We start from the raw sequence: 20751 nt of genomic DNA, 5'->3' as shown, positions 1-20751 counted from the left end.
TTGCTTTGGGAAGCATCCATGCTAAGTGCAGAGTAGCAGCAGACCCCACAGCTGAGACGTGAATTGGGACTGTTAAGGAAGGGCACTGGGAGGGTGAGGAGGGCAGAGGAAAATGCTTTAAAAAAGCATCTGCAAGTTCCTACACACCCGCTGAAAACCCATACCAGGGATGGGGCTCGAACCCATGCGGACAACTGTCCATTGGATCTTAAGTCCAACGCCTTAACCACTCGGCCACCCTGGTGAGACCCTAGGCCCTGCCTTACTCAGCTCCCTTTTCATGCTGGCTGCTCCAGCGCAGGCTGTCCAGCAAGAGGTGATTGCAGAGTAAAAAGGCTTTTGCAGGAGGATAAAGGTAATTGCTTATGACAAACACACTGTGTGACACCTAACTTTTCCCCACTCGTACTTTATGGGCAATCTATACAGTGGAGTTAGCTTAGTCACAATAAGGAAGTGAGCAAGGCAGGCTCACAAGAGCATCTCCTCCCTGGTGGTCTAGTGGCTAGGATTCGGCGCTTTCACCGCCGCGGCCCGGGTTCGATTCCCGGTCAGGGAAGATCCCTCTAAGACGTAGACGTGCGTAATTTGTCCACGCAGCTCAGCTTTTTTTAATCGAAGGTCCTTAAAAAGGCACCCCGACCTATAGACGAAAGCAGAGGAAAGGGGCTGGGTCCCCTGTGTCCCAGGTTGCTTTGCTCCCATTGCCCTCAGCCACCTTCATGCGCACGCAGTCCCCCACCCAGTCAGGTGCTCTATGTGGGCGTAAAGTGCAGTACCAGCTCATCAGAAAGGTAAATTGCTGGAAAACCCGGCTGCGATGTATACATCTACTTTGGAGCACTCTTCTCCCTTGCACTCTTGAATCGGTCATTCGCAATGTATTCTTCCAGCAAGCTGAATAACGAGGTAGGTGTGAGAAGGTGTACCAGCTGTCTTTGAGCTATCAGCGGCCACTAGGTGTCCCTCTTGTGATTTCCCGGGGATCCCGATTGTACAGGAATTCGTCGGTTCAGTAGCACGGGGGAGGGGATGGCCTGTGCTTGGAAGTGACAAACAGTCTGGTGGAATCATGAGTGTTTTTTCAAGTTCTGATTCATATTCGCTGTAGAATAAAATATGCTTTCAGCCCCCATGAGCTTTGTCACTAGGAGAGCAGTGTAGGAACTCTTGCTGTATGGCTGTGGGTTCCCTGGTGGTCTAGTGGTTAGGATTCGGCGCTCTCACCGCCGCGGCCCGGGTTCGATTCCCGGTCAGGGAACAGTCCTTCTTCTGCCCTTGAATGCTTTTCCTTCCCGCAGGTCAGGGCTTCTCAAAATGAATTTGCTTTTCTGACAAACAGTTTGCCTAGCATCCCGCAATCTGGCTCCTAATTTGATTTTCGCAAGGTTCCCTTTGAGTTGCTTTCCTCGGCGGGAGGACAATCTCTTGTGCAAGGCTCTTGAGGAAGTGAGATTCTGTATTCCGAGGTGCGCTTCTTTTCGTAGGCTTCTGACCACATGGTGTGCGGCAGGAAGTCATCTTTGACAGGGCCGCAGGCTTTGTCTCCAAATGGCATCCCGGACCCACTGCAACCCACCTTTTTGCTGAAACGGAAGTCTGGTTCAGGGTAAGAAAAAGCTGAGCTGCACGTACCGAAAGCAGCAGAGCCCAGCGGCGGAGAGGGTGTGGCCAGGGCTGTCTGATTTGCATAGTGACCAGTGGCATCTTGGGAATGTACAGGCTTTGGAGCCTAACGGGTGCTGCAGGGGTCTGCCTGGCCGGAGAAATGCCTGTCTGGCGCTCCCCTCAGGACACACGTGTCTTCCGTTCGAGCATGGAGGGTGAGGGACATGGGTCACCCTCATATACAGGGGTGTGGGCATGGGCAGGATGGGGCGTGGGGGACCCGTCAGGGCATTGCCCGTTTGGAAGCCCGTTCGGAAGGCAAGAGGAGGCGGAGGCGGAGGCGGGAATCTCTGCTCAATTTTTTCCCGAGGCCTGGGGACAAGCCTTTGCACATTTGATCCAGCCGGGCCTGCATCAGCAGATCCTGCTCCGATGGCAAGGGAGAGCCTGCAGGTGTAAATCAAAGAAAGGGGAGAAATCCGCAAGAGGCGGGTTAACAAATTCCAGTGGCAGGCCCATGTTCCCCAGGAAGCAAGTACTTCCTCCTGCTCCCTTCAGTGGGAAAAGACATAGGAGGTGTATTTCTCTAAGCAGGGGCTCTGCGTAGGTGGCACTGCATTGCTTTGGGAAGCATCCATGCTAAGTGCAGAGTAGCAGCAGACCCCACAGCTGAGACGTGAATTGGGACTGTTAAGGAAGGGCACTGGGAGGGTGAGGAGGGCAGAGGAAAATGCTTTAAAAAAGCATCTGCAAGTTCCTACACACCCGCTGAAAACCCATACCAGGGATGGGGCTCGAACCCATGCGGACAACTGTCCATTGGATCTTAAGTCCAACGCCTTAACCACTCGGCCACCCTGGTGAGACCCTAGGCCCTGCCTTACTCAGCTCCCTTTTCATGCTGGCTGCTCCAGCGCAGGCTGTCCAGCAAGAGGTGATTGCAGAGTAAAAAGGCTTTTGCAGGAGGATAAAGGTAATTGCTTATGACAAACACACTGTGTGACACCTAACTTTTCCCCACTCGTACTTTATGGGCAATCTATACAGTGGAGTTAGCTTAGTCACAATAAGGAAGTGAGCAAGGCAGGCTCACAAGAGCATCTCCTCCCTGGTGGTCTAGTGGCTAGGATTCGGCGCTTTCACCGCCGCGGCCCGGGTTCGATTCCCGGTCAGGGAAGATCCCTCTAAGACGTAGACGTGCGTAATTTGTCCACGCAGCTCAGCTTTTTTTAATCGAAGGTCCTTAAAAAGGCACCCCGACCTATAGACGAAAGCAGAGGAAAGGGGCTGGGTCCCCTGTGTCCCAGGTTGCTTTGCTCCCATTGCCCTCAGCCACCTTCATGCGCACGCAGTCCCCCACCCAGTCAGGTGCTCTATGTGGGCGTAAAGTGCAGTACCAGCTCATCAGAAAGGTAAATTGCTGGAAAACCCGGCTGCGATGTATACATCTACTTTGGAGCACTCTTCTCCCTTGCACTCTTGAATCGGTCATTCGCAATGTATTCTTCCAGCAAGCTGAATAACGAGGTAGGTGTGAGAAGGTGTACCAGCTGTCTTTGAGCTATCAGCGGCCACTAGGTGTCCCTCTTGTGATTTCCCGGGGATCCCGATTGTACAGGAATTCGTCGGTTCAGTAGCACGGGGGAGGGGATGGCCTGTGCTTGGAAGTGACAAACAGTCTGGTGGAATCATGAGTGTTTTTTCAAGTTCTGATTCATATTCGCTGTAGAATAAAATATGCTTTCAGCCCCCATGAGCTTTGTCACTAGGAGAGCAGTGTAGGAACTTTTGCTGTATGGCTGTGGGTTCCCTGGTGGTCTAGTGGTTAGGATTCGGCGCTCTCACCGCCGCGGCCCGGGTTCGATTCCCGGTCAGGGAACAGTCCTTCTTCTGCCCTTGAATGCTTTTCCTTCCCGCAGGTCAGGGCTTCTCAAAATGAATTTGCTTTTCTGACAAACAGTTTGCCTAGCATCCCGCAATCTGGCTCCTAATTTGATTTTCGCAAGGTTCCCTTTGAGTTGCTTTCCTCGGCGGGAGGACAATCTCTTGTGCAAGGCTCTTGAGGAAGTGAGATTCTGTATTCCGAGGTGCGCTTCTTTTCGTAGGCTTCTGACCACATGGTGTGCGGCAGGAAGTCATCTTTGACAGGGCCGCAGGCTTTGTCTCCAAATGGCATCCCGGACCCACTGCAACCCACCTTTTTGCTGAAACGGAAGTCTGGTTCAGGGTAAGAAAAAGCTGAGCTGCACGTACCGAAAGCAGCAGAGCCCAGCGGCGGAGAGGGTGTGGCCAGGGCTGTCTGATTTGCATAGTGACCAGTGGCATCTTGGGAATGTACAGGCTTTGGAGCCTAACGGGTGCTGCAGGGGTCTGCCTGGCCGGAGAAATGCCTGTCTGGCGCTCCCCTCAGGACACACGTGTCTTCCGTTCGAGCATGGAGGGTGAGGGACATGGGTCACCCTCATATACAGGGGCGTGGGCATGGGCAGGGTGGGGCGTGGGGTACCCGTCAGGGCATTGCCTGTTTGGAAGCCCGTTCGGAAGGCAAGAGGAGGCGGAGGCGGGAATCTCTGCTCAATTTTTTCCCGAGGCCTGGGGACAAGCCTTTGCACATTTGATCCAGCCGGGCCTGGATCAGCAGATCCTGCTCCGATGGCAAGGGAGAGCCTGCAGGTGTAAATCAAAGAAAGGGGAGAAATCCGCAAGAGGCGGGTTAACAAATTCCAGTGGCAGGTCCATGTTCCCCAGGAAGCAAGTACTTCCTCCTGCTCCCTTCAGTGGGAAAAGACATAGGAGGTGTATTTCTCTAAGCAGGGGCTCTGCGTAGGTGGCACTGCATTGCTTTGGGAAGCATCCATGCTAAGTGCAGAGTAGCAGCAGACCCCACAGCTGAGACGTGAATTGGGACTGTTAAGGAAGGGCACTGGGAGGGTGAGGAGGGCAGAGGAAAATGCTTTAAAAAAGCATCTGCAAGTTCCTACACACCCGCTGAAAACCCATACCAGGGATGGGGCTCGAACCCATGCAGACAACTGTCCATTGGATCTTAAGTCCAACGCCTTAACCACTCGGCCACCCTGGTGAGACCTAGGCCCTGCCTTACTCAGCTCCCTTTTCATGCTGGCTGCTCCAGCGCAGGCTGTCCAGCAAGAGGTGATTGCAGAGTAAAAAGGCTTTTGCAGGAGGATAAAGGTAATTGCTTATGACAAACACACTGTGTGACACCTAACTTTTCCCCACTCGTACTTTATGGGCAATCTATACAGTGGAGTTAGCTTAGTCACAATAAGGAAGTGAGCAAGGCAGGCTCACAAGAGCATCTCCTCCCTGGTGGTCTAGTGGCTAGGATTCGGCGCTTTCACCGCCGCGGCCCGGGTTCGATTCCCGGTCAGGGAAGATCCCTCTAAGACGTAGACGTGCGTAATTTGTCCACGCAGCTCAGCTTTTTTTAATCGAAGGTCCTTAAAAAGGCACCCCGACCTATAGACGAAAGCAGAGGAAAGGGGCTGGGTCCCCTGTGTCCCAGGTTGCTTTGCTCCCATTGCCCTCAGCCACCTTCATGCGCACGCAGTCCCCCACCCAGTCAGGTGCTCTATGTGGGCGTAAAGTGCAGTACCAGCTCATCAGAAAGGTAAATTGCTGGAAAACCCGGCTGCGATGTATACATCTACTTTGGAGCACTCTTCTCCCTTGCACTCTTGAATCGGTCATTCGCAATGTATTCTTCCAGCAAGCTGAATAACGAGGTAGGTGTGAGAAGGTGTACCAGCTGTCTTTGAGCTATCAGCGGCCACTAGGTGTCCCTCTTGTGATTTCCCGGGGATCCCGATTGTACAGGAATTCGTCGGTTCAGTAGCACGGGGGAGGGGATGGCCTGTGCTTGGAAGTGACAAACAGTCTGGTGGAATCATGAGTGTTTTTTCAAGTTCTGATTCATATTCGCTGTAGAATAAAATATGCTTTCAGCCCCCATGAGCTTTGTCACTAGGAGAGCAGTGTAGGAACTTTTGCTGTATGGCTGTGGGTTCCCTGGTGGTCTAGTGGTTAGGATTCGGCGCTCTCACCGCCGCGGCCCGGGTTCGATTCCCGGTCAGGGAACAGTCCTTCTTCTGCCCTTGAATGCTTTTCCTTCCCGCAGGTCAGGGCTTCTCAAAATGAATTTGCTTTTCTGACAAACAGTTTGCCTAGCATCCCGCAATCTGGCTCCTAATTTGATTTTCGCAAGGTTCCCTTTGAGTTGCTTTCCTCGGCGGGAGGACAATCTCTTGTGCAAGGCTCTTGAGGAAGTGAGATTCTGTATTCCGAGGTGCGCTTCTTTTCGTAGGCTTCTGACCACATGGTGTGCGGCAGGAAGTCATCTTTGACAGGGCCGCAGGCTTTGTCTCCAAATGGCATCCCGGACCCACTGCAACCCACCTTTTTGCTGAAACGGAAGTCTGGTTCAGGGTAAGAAAAAGCTGAGCTGCACGTACCGAAAGCAGCAGAGCCCAGCGGCGGAGAGGGTGTGGCCAGGGCTGTCTGATTTGCATAGTGACCAGTGGCATCTTGGGAATGTACAAGCTTTGGAGCCTAACGGGTGCTGCAGGGGTCTGCCTGGCCGGAGAAATGCCTGTCTGGCGCTCCCCTCAGGACACACGTGTCTTCCGTTCGAGCATGGAGGGTGAGGGACATGGGTCACCCTCATATACAGGGGTGTGGGCATGGGCAGGGTGGGGCGTGGGGTACCCGTCAGGGCATTGCCCGTTTGGAAGCCCGTTCGGAAGGCAAGAGGAGGCGGAGGCGGAGGCGGGAATCTCTGCTCAATTTTTTCCCGAGGCCTGGGGACAAGCCTTTGCACATTTGATCCAGCCGGGCCTGCATCAGCAGATCCTGCTCCGATGGCAAGGGAGAGCCTGCAGGTGTAAATCAAAGAAAGGGGAGAAATCCGCAAGAGGCGGGTTAACAAATTCCAGTGGCAGGCCCATGTTCCCCAGGAAGCAAGTACTTCCTCCTGCTCCCTTCAGTGGGAAAAGACATAGGAGGTGTATTTCTCTAAGCAGGGGCTCTGCGTAGGTGGCACTGCATTGCTTTGGGAAGCATCCATGCTAAGTGCAGAGTAGCAGCAGACCCCACAGCTGAGACGTGAATTGGGACTGTTAAGGAAGGGCACTGGGAGGGTGAGGAGGGCAGAGGAAAATGCTTTAAAAAAGCATCTGCAAGTTCCTACACACCCGCTGAAAACCCATACCAGGGATGGGGCTCGAACCCATGCGGACAACTGTCCATTGGATCTTAAGTCCAACGCCTTAACCACTCGGCCACCCTGGTGAGACCCTAGGCCCTGCCTTACTCAGCTCCCTTTTCATGCTGGCTGCTCCAGCGCAGGCTGTCCAGCAAGAGGTGATTGCAGAGTAAAAAGGCTTTTGCAGGAGGATAAAGGTAATTGCTTATGACAAACACACTGTGTGACACCTAACTTTTCCCCACTCGTACTTTATGGGCAATCTATACAGTGGAGTTAGCTTAGTCACAATAAGGAAGTGAGCAAGGCAGGCTCACAAGAGCATCTCCTCCCTGGTGGTCTAGTGGCTAGGATTCGGCGCTTTCACCGCCGCGGCCCGGGTTCGATTCCCGGTCAGGGAAGATCCCTCGTAGACGTGCGTAATTTGTCCACGCAGCTCAGCTTTTTTTAATCGAAGGTCCTTAAAAAGGCACCCCGACCTATAGACGAAAGCAGAGGAAAGGGGCTGGGTCCCCTGTGTCCCAGGTTGCTTTGCTCCCATTGCCCTCAGCCACCTTCATGCGCACGCAGTCCCCCACCCAGTCAGGTGCTCTATGTGGGCGTAAAGTGCAGTACCAGCTCATCAGAAAGGTAAATTGCTGGAAAACCCGGCTGCGATGTATACATCTACTTTGGAGCACTCTTCTCCCTTGCACTCTTGAATCGGTCATTCGCAATGTATTCTTCCAGCAAGCTGAATAACGAGGTAGGTGTGAGAAGGTGTACCAGCTGTCTTTGAGCTATCAGCGGCCACTAGGTGTCCCTCTTGTGATTTCCCGGGGATCCCGATTGTACAGGAATTCGTCGGTTCAGTAGCACGGGGGAGGGGATGGCCTGTGCTTGGAAGTGACAAACAGTCTGGTGGAATCATGAGTGTTTTTTCAAGTTCTGATTCATATTCGCTGTAGAATAAAATATGCTTTCAGCCCCCATGAGCTTTGTCACTAGGAGAGCAGTGTAGGAACTTTTGCTGTATGGCTGTGGGTTCCCTGGTGGTCTAGTGGTTAGGATTCGGCGCTCTCACCGCCGCGGCCCGGGTTCGATTCCCGGTCAGGGAACAGTCCTTCTTCTGCCCTTGAATGCTTTTCCTTCCCGCAGGTCAGGGCTTCTCAAAATGAATTTGCTTTTCTGACAAACAGTTTGCCTAGCATCCCGCAATCTGGCTCCTAATTTGATTTTCGCAAGGTTCCCTTTGAGTTGCTTTCCTCGGCGGGAGGACAATCTCTTGTGCAAGGCTCTTGAGGAAGTGAGATTCTGTATTCCGAGGTGCGCTTCTTTTCGTAGGCTTCTGACCACATGGTGTGCGGCAGGAAGTCATCTTTGACAGGGCCGCAGGCTTTGTCTCCAAATGGCATCCCGGACCCACTGCAACCCACCTTTTTGCTGAAACGGAAGTCTGGTTCAGGGTAAGAAAAAGCTGAGCTGCACGTACCGAAAGCAGCAGAGCCCAGCGGCGGAGAGGGTGTGGCCAGGGCTGTCTGATTTGCATAGTGACCAGTGGCATCTTGGGAATGTACAGGCTTTGGAGCCTAACGGGTGCTGCAGGGGTCTGCCTGGCCGGAGAAATGCCTGTCTGGCGCTCCCCTCAGGACACACGTGTCTTCTGTTCGAGCATGGAGGGTGAGGGACATGGGTCACCCTCATATACAGGGGTGTGGGCATGGGCAGGATGGGGCGTGGGGGACCCGTCAGGGCATTGCCCGTTTGGAAGCCCGTTCGGAAGGCAAGAGGAGGCGGAGGCGGAGGCGGGAATCTCTGCTCAATTTTTTCCCGAGGCCTGGGGACAAGCCTTTGCACATTTGATCCAGCCGGGCCTGCATCAGCAGATCCTGCTCCGATGGCAAGGGAGAGCCTGCAGGTGTAAATCAAAGAAAGGGGAGAAATCCGCAAGAGGCGGGTTAACAAATTCCAGTGGCAGGCCCATGTTCCCCAGGAAGCAAGTACTTCCTCCTGCTCCCTTCAGTGGGAAAAGACATAGGAGGTGTATTTCTCTAAGCAGGGGCTCTGCGTAGGTGGCACTGCATTGCTTTGGGAAGCATCCATGCTAAGTGCAGAGTAGCAGCAGACCCCACAGCTGAGACGTGAATTGGGACTGTTAAGGAAGGGCACTGGGAGGGTGAGGAGGGCAGAGGAAAATGCTTTAAAAAAGCATCTGCAAGTTCCTACACACCCGCTGAAAACCCATACCAGGGATGGGGCTCGAACCCATGCGGACAACTGTCCATTGGATCTTAAGTCCAACGCCTTAACCACTCGGCCACCCTGGTGAGACCCTAGGCCCTGCCTTACTCAGCTCCCTTTTCATGCTGGCTGCTCCAGCGCAGGCTGTCCAGCAAGAGGTGATTGCAGAGTAAAAAGGCTTTTGCAGGAGGATAAAGGTAATTGCTTATGACAAACACACTGTGTGACACCTAACTTTTCCCCACTCGTACTTTATGGGCAATCTATACAGTGGAGTTAGCTTAGTCACAATAAGGAAGTGAGCAAGGCAGGCTCACAAGAGCATCTCCTCCCTGGTGGTCTAGTGGCTAGGATTCGGCGCTTTCACCGCCGCGGCCCGGGTTCGATTCCCGGTCAGGGAAGATCCCTCTAAGACGTAGACGTGCGTAATTTGTCCACGCAGCTCAGCTTTTTTTAATCGAAGGTCCTTAAAAAGGCACCCCGACCTATAGACGAAAGCAGAGGAAAGGGGCTGGGTCCCCTGTGTCCCAGGTTGCTTTGCTCCCATTGCCCTCAGCCACCTTCATGCGCACGCAGTCCCCCACCCAGTCAGGTGCTCTATGTGGGCGTAAAGTGCAGTACCAGCTCATCAGAAAGGTAAATTGCTGGAAAACCCGGCTGCGATGTATACATCTACTTTGGAGCACTCTTCTCCCTTGCACTCTTGAATCGGTCATTCGCAATGTATTCTTCCAGCAAGCTGAATAACGAGGTAGGTGTGAGAAGGTGTACCAGCTGTCTTTGAGCTATCAGCGGCCACTAGGTGTCCCTCTTGTGATTTCCCGGGGATCCCGATTGTACAGGAATTCGTCGGTTCAGTAGCACGGGGGAGGGGATGGCCTGTGCTTGGAAGTGACAAACAGTCTGGTGGAATCATGAGTGTTTTTTCAAGTTCTGATTCATATTCGCTGTAGAATAAAATATGCTTTCAGCCCCCATGAGCTTTGTCACTAGGAGAGCAGTGTAGGAACTTTTGCTGTATGGCTGTGGGTTCCCTGGTGGTCTAGTGGTTAGGATTCGGCGCTCTCACCGCCGCGGCCCGGGTTCGATTCCCGGTCAGGGAACAGTCCTTCTTCTGCCCTTGAATGCTTTTCCTTCCCGCAGGTCAGGGCTTCTCAAAATGAATTTGCTTTTCTGACAAACAGTTTGCCTAGCATCCCGCAATCTGGCTCCTAATTTGATTTTCGCAAGGTTCCCTTTGAGTTGCTTTCCTCGGCGGGAGGACAATCTCTTGTGCAAGGCTCTTGAGGAAGTGAGATTCTGTATTCCGAGGTGCGCTTCTTTTCGTAGGCTTCTGACCACATGGTGTGCGGCAGGAAGTCATCTTTGACAGGGCCGCAGGCTTTGTCTCCAAATGGCATCCCGGACCCACTGCAACCCACCTTTTTGCTGAAACGGAAGTCTGGTTCAGGGTAAGAAAAAGCTGAGCTGCACGTACCGAAAGCAGCAGAGCCCAGCGGCGGAGAGGGTGTGGCCAGGGCTGTCTGATTTGCATAGTGACCAGTGGCATCTTGGGAATGTACAGGCTTTGGAGCCTAACGGGTGCTGCAGGGGTCTGCCTGGCCGGAGAAATGCCTGTCTGGCGCTCCCCTCAGGACACACGTGTCTTCCGTTCGAGCATGGAGGGTGAGGGACATGGGTCACCCTCATATACAGGGGCGTGGGCATGGGCAGGGTGGGGCGTGGGGTACCCGTCAGGGCATTGCCTGTTTGGAAGCCCGTTCGGAAGGCAAGAGGAGGCGGAGGCGGGAATCTCTGCTCAATTTTTTCCCGAGGCCTGGGGACAAGCCTTTGCACATTTGATCCAGCCGGGCCTGGATCAGCAGATCCTGCTCCGATGGCAAGGGAGAGCCTGCAGGTGTAAATCAAAGAAAGGGGAGAAATCCGCAAGAGGCGGGTTAACAAATTCCAGTGGCAGGTCCATGTTCCCCAGGAAGCAAGTACTTCCTCCTGCTCCCTTCAGTGGGAAAAGACATAGGAGGTGTATTTCTCTAAGCAGGGGCTCTGCGTAGGTGGCACTGCATTGCTTTGGGAAGCATCCATGCTAAGTGCAGAGTAGCAGCAGACCCCACAGCTGAGACGTGAATTGGGACTGTTAAGGAAGGGCACTGGGAGGGTGAGGAGGGCAGAGGAAAATGCTTTAAAAAAGCATCTGCAAGTTCCTACACACCCGCTGAAAACCCATACCAGGGATGGGGCTCGAACCCATGCAGACAACTGTCCATTGGATCTTAAGTCCAACGCCTTAACCACTCGGCCACCCTGGTGAGACCCTAGGCCCTGCCTTACTCAGCTCCCTTTTCATGCTGGCTGCTCCAGCGCAGGCTGTCCAGCAAGAGGTGATTGCAGAGTAAAAAGGCTTTTGCAGGAGGATAAAGGTAATTGCTTATGACAAACACACTGTGTGACACCTAACTTTTCCCCACTCGTACTTTATGGGCAATCTATACAGTGGAGTTAGCTTAGTCACAATAAGGAAGTGAGCAAGGCAGGCTCACAAGAGCATCTCCTCCCTGGTGGTCTAGTGGCTAGGATTCGGCGCTTTCACCGCCGCGGCCCGGGTTCGATTCCCGGTCAGGGAAGATCCCTCTAAGACGTAGACGTGCGTAATTTGTCCACGCAGCTCAGCTTTTTTTAATCGAAGGTCCTTAAAAAGGCACCCCGACCTATAGACGAAAGCAGAGGAAAGGGGCTGGGTCCCCTGTGTCCCAGGTTGCTTTGCTCCCATTGCCCTCAGCCACCTTCATGCGCACGCAGTCCCCCACCCAGTCAGGTGCTCTATGTGGGCGTAAAGTGCAGTACCAGCTCATCAGAAAGGTAAATTGCTGGAAAACCCGGCTGCGATGTATACATCTACTTTGGAGCACTCTTCTCCCTTGCACTCTTGAATCGGTCATTCGCAATGTATTCTTCCAGCAAGCTGAATAACGAGGTAGGTGTGAGAAGGTGTACCAGCTGTCTTTGAGCTATCAGCGGCCACTAGGTGTCCCTCTTGTGATTTCCCGGGGATCCCGATTGTACAGGAATTCGTCGGTTCAGTAGCACGGGGGAGGGGATGGCCTGTGCTTGGAAGTGACAAACAGTCTGGTGGAATCATGAGTGTTTTTTCAAGTTCTGATTCATATTCGCTGTAGAATAAAATATGCTTTCAGCCCCCATGAGCTTTGTCACTAGGAGAGCAGTGTAGGAACTTTTGCAGTATGGCTGTGGGTTCCCTGGTGGTCTAGTGGTTAGGATTCGGCACTCTCACCGCCGCGGCCCGGGTTCGATTCCCGGTCAGGGAACAGTCCTTCTTCTGCCCTTGAATGCTTTTCCTTCCCGCAGGTCAGGGCTTCTCAAAATGAATTTGCTTTTCTGACAAACAGTTTGCCTAGCATCCCGCAATCTGGCTCCTAATTTGATTTTCGCAAGGTTCCCTTTGAGTTGCTTTCCTCGGCGGGAGGACAATCTCTTGTGCAAGGCTCTTGAGGAAGTGAGATTCTGTATTCCGAGGTGCGCTTCTTTTCGTAGGCTTCTGACCACATGGTGTGCGGCAGGAAGTCATCTTTGACAGGGCCGCAGGCTTTGTCTCCAAATGGCATCCCGGACCCACTGCAACCCACCTTTTTGCTGAAACGGAAGTCTGGTTCAGGGTAAGAAAAAGCTGAGCTGCACGTACCGAAAGCAGCAGAGCCCAGCGGCGGAGAGGGTGTGGCCAGGGCTGTCTGATTTGCATAGTGACCAGTGGCATCTTGGGAATGTACAAGCTTTGGAGCCTAACGGGTGCTGCAGGGGTCTGCCTGGCCGGAGAAATGCCTGTCTGGCGCTCCCCTCAGGACACACGTGTCTTCCGTTCGAGCATGGAGGGTGAGGGACATGGGTCACCCTCATATACAGGGGTGTGGGCATGGGCAGGGTGGGGCGTGGGGTACCCGTCAGGGCATTGCCCGTTTGGAAGCCCGTTCGGAAGGCAAGAGGAGGCGGAGGCGGAGGCGGGAATCTCTGCTCAATTTTTTCCCGAGGCCTGGGGACAAGCCTTTGCACATTTGATCCAGCCGGGCCTGCATCAGCAGATCCTGCTCCGATGGCAAGGGAGAGCCTGCAGGTGTAAATCAAAGAAAGGGGAGAAATCCGCAAGAGGCGGGTTAACAAATTCCAGTGGCAGGCCCATGTTCCCCAGGAAGCAAGTACTTCCTCCTGCTCCCTTCAGTGGGAAAAGACATAGGAGGTGTATTTCTCTAAGCAGGGGCTCTGCGTAGGTGGCACTGCATTGCTTTGGGAAGCATCCATGCTAAGTGCAGAGTAGCAGCAGACCCCACAGCTGAGACGTGAATTGGGACTGTTAAGGAAGGGCACTGGGAGGGTGAGGAGGGCAGAGGAAAATGCTTTAAAAAAGCATCTGCAAGTTCCTACACACCCGCTGAAAACCCATACCAGGGATGGGGCTCGAACCCATGCGGACAACTGTCCATTGGATCTTAAGTCCAACGCCTTAACCACTCGGCCACCCTGGTGAGACCCTAGGCCCTGCCTTACTCAGCTCCCTTTTCATGCTGGCTGCTCCAGCGCAGGCTGTCCAGCAAGAGGTGATTGCAGAGTAAAAAGGCTTTTGCAGGAGGATAAAGGTAATTGCTTATGACAAACACACTGTGTGACACCTAACTTTTCCCCACTCGTACTTTATGGGCAATCTATACAGTGGAGTTAGCTTAGTCACAATAAGGAAGTGAGCAAGGCAGGCTCACAAGAGCATCTCCTCCCTGGTGGTCTAGTGGCTAGGATTCGGCGCTTTCACCGCCGCGGCCCGGGTTCGATTCCCGGTCAGGGAAGATCCCTCGTAGACGTGCGTAATTTGTCCACGCAGCTCAGCTTTTTTTAATCGAAGGTCCTTAAAAAGGCACCCCGACCTATAGACGAAAGCAGAGGAAAGGGGCTGGGTCCCCTGTGTCCCAGGTTGCTTTGCTCCCATTGCCCTCAGCCACCTTCATGCGCACGCAGTCCCCCACCCAGTCAGGTGCTCTATGTGGGCGTAAAGTGCAGTACCAGCTCATCAGAAAGGTAAATTGCTGGAAAACCCGGCTGCGATGTATACATCTACTTTGGAGCACTCTTCTCCCTTGCACTCTTGAATCGGTCATTCGCAATGTATTCTTCCAGCAAGCTGAATAACGAGGTAGGTGTGAGAAGGTGTACCAGCTGTCTTTGAGCTATCAGCGGCCACTAGGTGTCCCTCTTGTGATTTCCCGGGGATCCCGATTGTACAGGAATTCGTCGGTTCAGTAGCACGGGGGAGGGGATGGCCTGTGCTTGGAAGTGACAAACAGTCTGGTGGAATCATGAGTGTTTTTTCAAGTTCTGATTCATATTCGCTGTAGAATAAAATATGCTTTCAGCCCCCATGAGCTTTGTCACTAGGAGAGCAGTGTAGGAACTTTTGCTGTATGGCTGTGGGTTCCCTGGTGGTCTAGTGGTTAGGATTCGGCGCTCTCACCGCCGCGGCCCGGGTTCGATTCCCGGTCAGGGAACAGTCCTTCTTCTGCCCTTGAATGCTTTTCCTTCCCGCAGGTCAGGGCTTCTCAAAATGAATTTGCTTTTCTGACAAACAGTTTGCCTAGCATCCCGCAATCTGGCTCCTAATTTGATTTTCGCAAGGTTCCCTTTGAGTTGCTTTCCTCGGCGGGAGGACAATCTCTTGTGCAAGGCTCTTGAGGAAGTGAGATTCTGTATTCCGAGGTGCGCTTCTTTTCGTAGGCTTCTGACCACATGGTGTGCGGCAGGAAGTCATCTTTGACAGGGCCGCAGGCTTTGTCTCCAAATGGCATCCCGGACCCACTGCAACCCACCTTTTTGCTGAAACGGAAGTCTGGTTCAGGGTAAGAAAAAGCTGAGCTGCACGTACCGAAAGCAGCAGAGCCCAGCGGCGGAGAGGGTGTGGCCAGGGCTGTCTGATTTGCATAGTGACCAGTGGCATCTTGGGAATGTACAGGCTTTGGAGCCTAACGGGTGCTGCAGGGGTCTGCCTGGCCGGAGAAATGCCTGTCTGGCGCTCCCCTCAGGACACACGTGTCTTCTGTTCGAGCATGGAGGGTGAGGGACATGGGTCACCCTCATATACAGGGGTGTGGGCATGGGCAGGATGGGGCGTGGGGGACCCGTCAGGGCATTGCCCGTTTGGAAGCCCGTTCGGAAGGCAAGAGGAGGCGGAGGCGGAGGCGGGAATCTCTGCTCAATTTTTTCCCGAGGCCTGGGGACAAGCCTTTGCACATTTGATCCAGCCGGGCCTGCATCAGCAGATCCTGCTCCGATGGCAAGGGAGAGCCTGCAGGTGTAAATCAAAGAAAGGGGAGAAATCCGCAAGAGGCGGGTTAACAAATTCCAGTGGCAGGCCCATGTTCCCCAGGAAGCAAGTACTTCCTCCTGCTCCCTTCAGTGGGAAAAGACATAGGAGGTGTATTTCTCTAAGCAGGGGCTCTGCGTAGGTGGCACTGCATTGCTTTGGGAAGCATCCATGCTAAGTGCAGAGTAGCAGCAGACCCCACAGCTGAGACGTGAATTGGGACTGTTAAGGAAGGGCACTGGGAGGGTGAGGAGGGCAGAGGAAAATGCTTTAAAAAAGCATCTGCAAGTTCCTACACACCCGCTGAAAACCCATACCAGGGATGGGGCTCGAACCCATGCGGACAACTGTCCATTGGATCTTAAGTCCAACGCCTTAACCACTCGGCCACCCTGGTGAGACCCTAGGCCCTGCCTTACTCAGCTCCCTTTTCATGCTGGCTGCTCCAGCGCAGGCTGTCCAGCAAGAGGTGATTGCAGAGTAAAAAGGCTTTTGCAGGAGGATAAAGGTAATTGCTTATGACAAACACACTGTGTGACACCTAACTTTTCCCCACTCGTACTTTATGGGCAATCTATACAGTGGAGTTAGCTTAGTCACAATAAGGAAGTGAGCAAGGCAGGCTCACAAGAGCATCTCCTCCCTGGTGGTCTAGTGGCTAGGATTCGGCGCTTTCACCGCCGCGGCCCGGGTTCGATTCCCGGTCAGGGAAGATCCCTCTAAGACGTAGACGTGCGTAATTTGTCCACGCAGCTCAGCTTTTTTTAATCGAAGGTCCTTAAAAAGGCACCCCGACCTATAGACGAAAGCAGAGGAAAGGGGCTGGGTCCCCTGTGTCCCAGGTTGCTTTGCTCCCATTGCCCTCAGCCACCTTCATGCGCACGCAGTCCCCCACCCAGTCAGGTGCTCTATGTGGGCGTAAAGTGCAGTACCAGCTCATCAGAAAGGTAAATTGCTGGAAAACCCGGCTGCGATGTATACATCTACTTTGGAGCACTCTTCTCCCTTGCACTCTTGAATCGGTCATTCGCAATGTATTCTTCCAGCAAGCTGAATAACGAGGTAGGTGTGAGAAGGTGTACCAGCTGTCTTTGAGCTATCAGCGGCCACTAGGTGTCCCTCTTGTGATTTCCCGGGGATCCCGATTGTACAGGAATTCGTCGGTTCAGTAGCACGGGGGAGGGGATGGCCTGTGCTTGGAAGTGACAAACAGTCTGGTGGAATCATGAGTGTTTTTTCAAGTTCTGATTCATATTCGCTGTAGAATAAAATATGCTTTCAGCCCCCATGAGCTTTGTCACTAGGAGAGCAGTGTAGGAACTCTTGCTGTATGGCTGTGGGTTCCCTGGTGGTCTAGTGGTTAGGATTCGGCGCTCTCACCGCCGCGGCCCGGGTTCGATTCCCGGTCAGGGAACAGTCCTTCTTCTGCCCTTGAATGCTTTTCCTTCCCGCAGGTCAGGGCTTCTCAAAATGAATTTGCTTTTCTGACAAACAGTTTGCCTAGCATCCCGCAATCTGGCTCCTAATTTGATTTTCGCAAGGTTCCCTTTGAGTTGCTTTCCTCGGCGGGAGGACAATCTCTTGTGCAAGGCTCTTGAGGAAGTGAGATTCTGTATTCCGAGGTGCGCTTCTTTTCGTAGGCTTCTGACCACATGGTGTGCGGCAGGAAGTCATCTTTGACAGGGCCGCAGGCTTTGTCTCCAAATGGCATCCCGGACCCACTGCAACCCACCTTTTTGCTGAAACGGAAGTCTGGTTCAGGGTAAGAAAAAGCTGAGCTGCACGTACCGAAAGCAGCAGAGCCCAGCGGCGGAGAGGGTGTGGCCAGGGCTGTCTGATTTGCATAGTGACCAGTGGCATCTTGGGAATGTACAGGCTTTGGAGCCTAACGGGTGCTGCAGGGGTCTGCCTGGCCGGAGAAATGCCTGTCTGGCGCTCCCCTCAGGACACACGTGTCTTCCGTTCGAGCATGGAGGGTGAGGGACATGGGTCACCCTCATATACAGGGGCGTGGGCATGGGCAGGGTGGGGCGTGGGGTACCCTTCAGGGCATTGCCCGTTTGGAAGCCCGTTCGGAAGGCAAGAGGAGGCGGAGGCGGGAATCTCTGCTCAATTTTTTCCCGAGGCCTGGGGACAAGCCTTTGCACATTTGATCCAGCCGGGCCTGGATCAGCAGATCCTGCTCCGATGGCAAGGGAGAGCCTGCAGGTGTAAATCAAAGAAAGGGGAGAAATCCGCAAGAGGCGGGTTAACAAATTCCAGTGGCAGGTCCATGTTCCCCAGGAAGCAAGTACTTCCTCCTGCTCCCTTCAGTGGGAAAAGACATAGGAGGTGTATTTCTCTAAGCAGGGGCTCTGCGTAGGTGGCACTGCATTGCTTTGGGAAGCATCCATGCTAAGTGCAGAGTAGCAGCAGACCCCACAGCTGAGACGTGAATTGGGACTGTTAAGGAAGGGCACTGGGAGGGTGAGGAGGGCAGAGGAAAATGCTTTAAAAAAGCATCTGCAAGTTCCTACACACCCGCTGAAAACCCATACCAGGGATGGGGCTCGAACCCATGCAGACAACTGTCCATTGGATCTTAAGTCCAACGCCTTAACCACTCGGCCACCCTGGTGAGACCCTAGGCCCTGCCTTACTCAGCTCCCTTTTCATGCTGGCTGCTCCAGCGCAGGCTGTCCAGCAAGAGGTGATTGCAGAGTAAAAAGGCTTTTGCAGGAGGATAAAGGTAATTGCTTATGACAAACACACTGTGTGACACCTAACTTTTCCCCACTCGTACTTTATGGGCAATCTATACAGTGGAGTTAGCTTAGTCACAATAAGGAAGTGAGCAAGGCAGGCTCACAAGAGCATCTCCTCCCTGGTGGTCTAGTGGCTAGGATTCGGCGCTTTCACCGCCGCGGCCCGGGTTCGATTCCCGGTCAGGGAAGATCCCTCTAAGACGTAGACGTGCGTAATTTGTCCACGCAGCTCAGCTTTTTTTAATCGAAGGTCCTTAAAAAGGCACCCCGACCTATAGACGAAAGCAGAGGAAAGGGGCTGGGTCCCCTGTGTCCCAGGTTGCTTTGCTCCCATTGCCCTCAGCCACCTTCATGCGCACGCAGTCCCCCACCCAGTCAGGTGCTCTATGTGGGCGTAAAGTGCAGTACCAGCTCATCAGAAAGGTAAATTGCTGGAAAACCCGGCTGCGATGTATACATCTACTTTGGAGCACTCTTCTCCCTTGCACTCTTGAATCGGTCATTCGCAATGTATTCTTCCAGCAAGCTGAATAACGAGGTAGGTGTGAGAAGGTGTACCAGCTGTCTTTGAGCTATCAGCGGCCACTAGGTGTCCCTCTTGTGATTTCCCGGGGATCCCGATTGTACAGGAATTCGTCGGTTCAGTAGCACGGGGGAGGGGATGGCCTGTGCTTGGAAGTGACAAACAGTCTGGTGGAATCATGAGTGTTTTTTCAAGTTCTGATTCATATTCGCTGTAGAATAAAATATGCTTTCAGCCCCCATGAGCTTTGTCACTAGGAGAGCAGTGTAGGAACTTTTGCTGTATGGCTGTGGTTTCCCTGGTGGTCTAGTGGTTAGGATTCGGCGCTCTCACCGCCGCGGCCCGGGTTCGATTCCCGGTCAGGGAACAGTCCTTCTTCTGCCCTTGAATGCTTTTCCTTCCCGCAGGTCAGGGCTTCTCAAAATGAATTTGCTTTTCTGACAAACAGTTTGCCTAGCATCCCGCAATCTGGCTCCTAATTTGATTTTCGCAAGGTTCCCTTTGAGTTGCTTTCCTCGGCGGGAGGACAATCTCTTGTGCAAGGCTCTTGAGGAAGTGAGATTCTGTATTCCGAGGTGCGCTTCTTTTCATAGGCTTCTGACCACATGGTGTGCGGCAGGAAGTCATCTTTGACAGGGCCGCAGGCTTTGTCTCCAAATGGCATCCCGGACCCACTGCAACCCACCTTTTTGCTGAAACGGAAGTCTGGTTCAGGGTAAGAAAAAGCTGAGCTGCACGTACCGAAAGCAGCAGAGCCCAGCGGCGGAGAGGGTGTGGCCAGGGCTGTCTGATTTGCATAGTGACCAGTGGCATCTTGGGAATGTACAAGCTTTGGAGCCTAACGGGTGCTGCAGGGGTCTGCCTGGCCGGAGAAATGCCTGTCTGGCGCTCCCCTCAGGACACACGTGTCTTCCGTTCGAGCATGGAGGGTGAGGGACATGGGTCACCCTCATATACAGGGGTGTGGGCATGGGCAGGGTGGGGCGTGGGGTACCCGTCAGGGCATTGCCCGTTTGGAAGCCCGTTCGGAAGGCAAGAGGAGGCGGAGGCGGAGGCGGGAATCTCTGCTCAATTTTTTCCCGAGGCCTGGGGACAAGCCTTTGCACATTTGATCCAGCCGGGCCTGCATCAGCAGATCCTGCTCCGATGGCAAGGGAGAGCCTGCAGGTGTAAATCAAAGAAAGGGGAGAAATCCGCAAGAGGCGGGTTAACAAATTCCAGTGGCAGGCCCATGTTTCCCAGGAAGCAAGTACTTCCTCCTGCTCCCTTCAGTGGGAAAAGACATAGGAGGTGTATTTCTCTAAGCAGGGGCTCTGCGTAGGTGGCACTGCATTGCTTTGGGAAGCATCCATGCTAAGTGCAGAGTAGCAGCAGACCCCACAGCTGAGACGTGAATTGGGACTGTTAAGGAAGGGCACTGGGAGGGTGAGGAGGGCAGAGGAAAATGCTTTAAAAAAGCATCTGCAAGTTCCTACACACCCGCTGAAAACCCATACCAGGGATGCGGCTCGAACCCATGCAGACAACTGTCCATTGGATCTTAAGTCCAACGCCTTAACCACTCGGCCACCCTGGTGAGACCCTAGGCCCTGCCTTACTCAGCTCCCTTTTCATGCTGGCTGCTCCAGCGCAGGCTGTCCAGCAAGAGGTGATTGCAGAGTAAAAAGGCTTTTGCAGGAGGATAAAGGTAATTGCTTATGACAAACACACTGTGTGACACCTAACTTTTCCCCACTCGTACTTTATGGGCAATCTATACAGTGGAGTTAGCTTAGTCACAATAAGGAAGTGAGCAAGGCAGGCTCACAAGAGCATCTCCTCCCTGGTGGTCTAGTGGCTAGGATTCGGCGCTTTCACCGCCGCGGCCCGGGTTCGATTCCCGGTCAGGGAAGATCCCTCGTAGACGTGCGAAATTTGTGCACGCAGCTCAGCTTTTTTTAATCGAAGGTCCTTAAAAAGGCACCCCGACCTATAGACGAAAGCAGAGGAAAGGGGCTGGGTCCCCTGTGTCCCAGGTTGCTTTGCTCCCATTGCCCTCAGCCACCTTCATGCGCACGCAGTCCCCCACCCAGTCAGGTGC

General features: G+C 53.5%; 24 non-coding genes across 24 annotated transcripts; 18 read left to right on the top strand and 6 right to left on the bottom strand.

Moving 5' to 3' along the window:
* Window positions 1-161: 161 nt before the first annotated feature.
* On the bottom strand, window positions 162-244 carry TRNAL-UAA (transfer RNA leucine (anticodon UAA)). Its single transcript has one exon. It is a non-coding gene; the product is annotated as a tRNA-Leu (tRNA).
* Window positions 245-487: 243 nt separating this feature from the next.
* TRNAE-UUC (transfer RNA glutamic acid (anticodon UUC)) lies at window positions 488-559 on the top strand. Its single transcript has one exon. It is a non-coding gene; the product is annotated as a tRNA-Glu (tRNA).
* Window positions 560-1189: 630 nt separating this feature from the next.
* TRNAE-CUC (transfer RNA glutamic acid (anticodon CUC)) lies at window positions 1190-1261 on the top strand. Its single transcript has one exon. It is a non-coding gene; the product is annotated as a tRNA-Glu (tRNA).
* A 1126-nt stretch (window positions 1262-2387) lies between these two features.
* On the bottom strand, window positions 2388-2470 carry TRNAL-UAA (transfer RNA leucine (anticodon UAA)). The gene has a single exon. It is a non-coding gene; the product is annotated as a tRNA-Leu (tRNA).
* Window positions 2471-2713: 243 nt separating this feature from the next.
* On the top strand, window positions 2714-2785 carry TRNAE-UUC (transfer RNA glutamic acid (anticodon UUC)). Its single transcript has one exon. It is a non-coding gene; the product is annotated as a tRNA-Glu (tRNA).
* Window positions 2786-3415: 630 nt separating this feature from the next.
* TRNAE-CUC (transfer RNA glutamic acid (anticodon CUC)) lies at window positions 3416-3487 on the top strand. Its single transcript has one exon. It is a non-coding gene; the product is annotated as a tRNA-Glu (tRNA).
* Window positions 3488-4932: 1445 nt separating this feature from the next.
* On the top strand, window positions 4933-5004 carry TRNAE-UUC (transfer RNA glutamic acid (anticodon UUC)). Its single transcript has one exon. It is a non-coding gene; the product is annotated as a tRNA-Glu (tRNA).
* Window positions 5005-5634: 630 nt separating this feature from the next.
* On the top strand, window positions 5635-5706 carry TRNAE-CUC (transfer RNA glutamic acid (anticodon CUC)). Its single transcript has one exon. It is a non-coding gene; the product is annotated as a tRNA-Glu (tRNA).
* A 1126-nt stretch (window positions 5707-6832) lies between these two features.
* TRNAL-UAA (transfer RNA leucine (anticodon UAA)) lies at window positions 6833-6915 on the bottom strand. The gene has a single exon. It is a non-coding gene; the product is annotated as a tRNA-Leu (tRNA).
* A 243-nt stretch (window positions 6916-7158) lies between these two features.
* On the top strand, window positions 7159-7230 carry TRNAE-UUC (transfer RNA glutamic acid (anticodon UUC)). Its single transcript has one exon. It is a non-coding gene; the product is annotated as a tRNA-Glu (tRNA).
* Window positions 7231-7854: 624 nt separating this feature from the next.
* Window positions 7855-7926, top strand: TRNAE-CUC (transfer RNA glutamic acid (anticodon CUC)). Its single transcript has one exon. It is a non-coding gene; the product is annotated as a tRNA-Glu (tRNA).
* Window positions 7927-9052: 1126 nt separating this feature from the next.
* Window positions 9053-9135, bottom strand: TRNAL-UAA (transfer RNA leucine (anticodon UAA)). The gene has a single exon. It is a non-coding gene; the product is annotated as a tRNA-Leu (tRNA).
* Window positions 9136-9378: 243 nt separating this feature from the next.
* Window positions 9379-9450, top strand: TRNAE-UUC (transfer RNA glutamic acid (anticodon UUC)). Its single transcript has one exon. It is a non-coding gene; the product is annotated as a tRNA-Glu (tRNA).
* Window positions 9451-10080: 630 nt separating this feature from the next.
* Window positions 10081-10152, top strand: TRNAE-CUC (transfer RNA glutamic acid (anticodon CUC)). Its single transcript has one exon. It is a non-coding gene; the product is annotated as a tRNA-Glu (tRNA).
* A 1446-nt stretch (window positions 10153-11598) lies between these two features.
* On the top strand, window positions 11599-11670 carry TRNAE-UUC (transfer RNA glutamic acid (anticodon UUC)). The gene has a single exon. It is a non-coding gene; the product is annotated as a tRNA-Glu (tRNA).
* Window positions 11671-13498: 1828 nt separating this feature from the next.
* Window positions 13499-13581, bottom strand: TRNAL-UAA (transfer RNA leucine (anticodon UAA)). Its single transcript has one exon. It is a non-coding gene; the product is annotated as a tRNA-Leu (tRNA).
* Window positions 13582-13824: 243 nt separating this feature from the next.
* Window positions 13825-13896, top strand: TRNAE-UUC (transfer RNA glutamic acid (anticodon UUC)). The gene has a single exon. It is a non-coding gene; the product is annotated as a tRNA-Glu (tRNA).
* Window positions 13897-14520: 624 nt separating this feature from the next.
* On the top strand, window positions 14521-14592 carry TRNAE-CUC (transfer RNA glutamic acid (anticodon CUC)). Its single transcript has one exon. It is a non-coding gene; the product is annotated as a tRNA-Glu (tRNA).
* A 1126-nt stretch (window positions 14593-15718) lies between these two features.
* Window positions 15719-15801, bottom strand: TRNAL-UAA (transfer RNA leucine (anticodon UAA)). The gene has a single exon. It is a non-coding gene; the product is annotated as a tRNA-Leu (tRNA).
* Window positions 15802-16044: 243 nt separating this feature from the next.
* Window positions 16045-16116, top strand: TRNAE-UUC (transfer RNA glutamic acid (anticodon UUC)). The gene has a single exon. It is a non-coding gene; the product is annotated as a tRNA-Glu (tRNA).
* Window positions 16117-16746: 630 nt separating this feature from the next.
* Window positions 16747-16818, top strand: TRNAE-CUC (transfer RNA glutamic acid (anticodon CUC)). Its single transcript has one exon. It is a non-coding gene; the product is annotated as a tRNA-Glu (tRNA).
* Window positions 16819-18264: 1446 nt separating this feature from the next.
* Window positions 18265-18336, top strand: TRNAE-UUC (transfer RNA glutamic acid (anticodon UUC)). The gene has a single exon. It is a non-coding gene; the product is annotated as a tRNA-Glu (tRNA).
* A 630-nt stretch (window positions 18337-18966) lies between these two features.
* Window positions 18967-19038, top strand: TRNAE-CUC (transfer RNA glutamic acid (anticodon CUC)). The gene has a single exon. It is a non-coding gene; the product is annotated as a tRNA-Glu (tRNA).
* Window positions 19039-20490: 1452 nt separating this feature from the next.
* Window positions 20491-20562, top strand: TRNAE-UUC (transfer RNA glutamic acid (anticodon UUC)). The gene has a single exon. It is a non-coding gene; the product is annotated as a tRNA-Glu (tRNA).
* The last annotated feature ends 189 nt before the right edge of the window (window positions 20563-20751 follow it).

Source organism: Triturus cristatus, chromosome 5_2 (genome assembly GCF_964204655.1).
Source record: "Triturus cristatus chromosome 5_2, aTriCri1.1, whole genome shotgun sequence".
Taxonomy (NCBI): Eukaryota; Metazoa; Chordata; class Amphibia; order Caudata; family Salamandridae; genus Triturus; species Triturus cristatus.
Note: the sequence above shows the minus strand (reverse complement) of the source record. Positions and strands in the feature narration are given on the sequence as shown.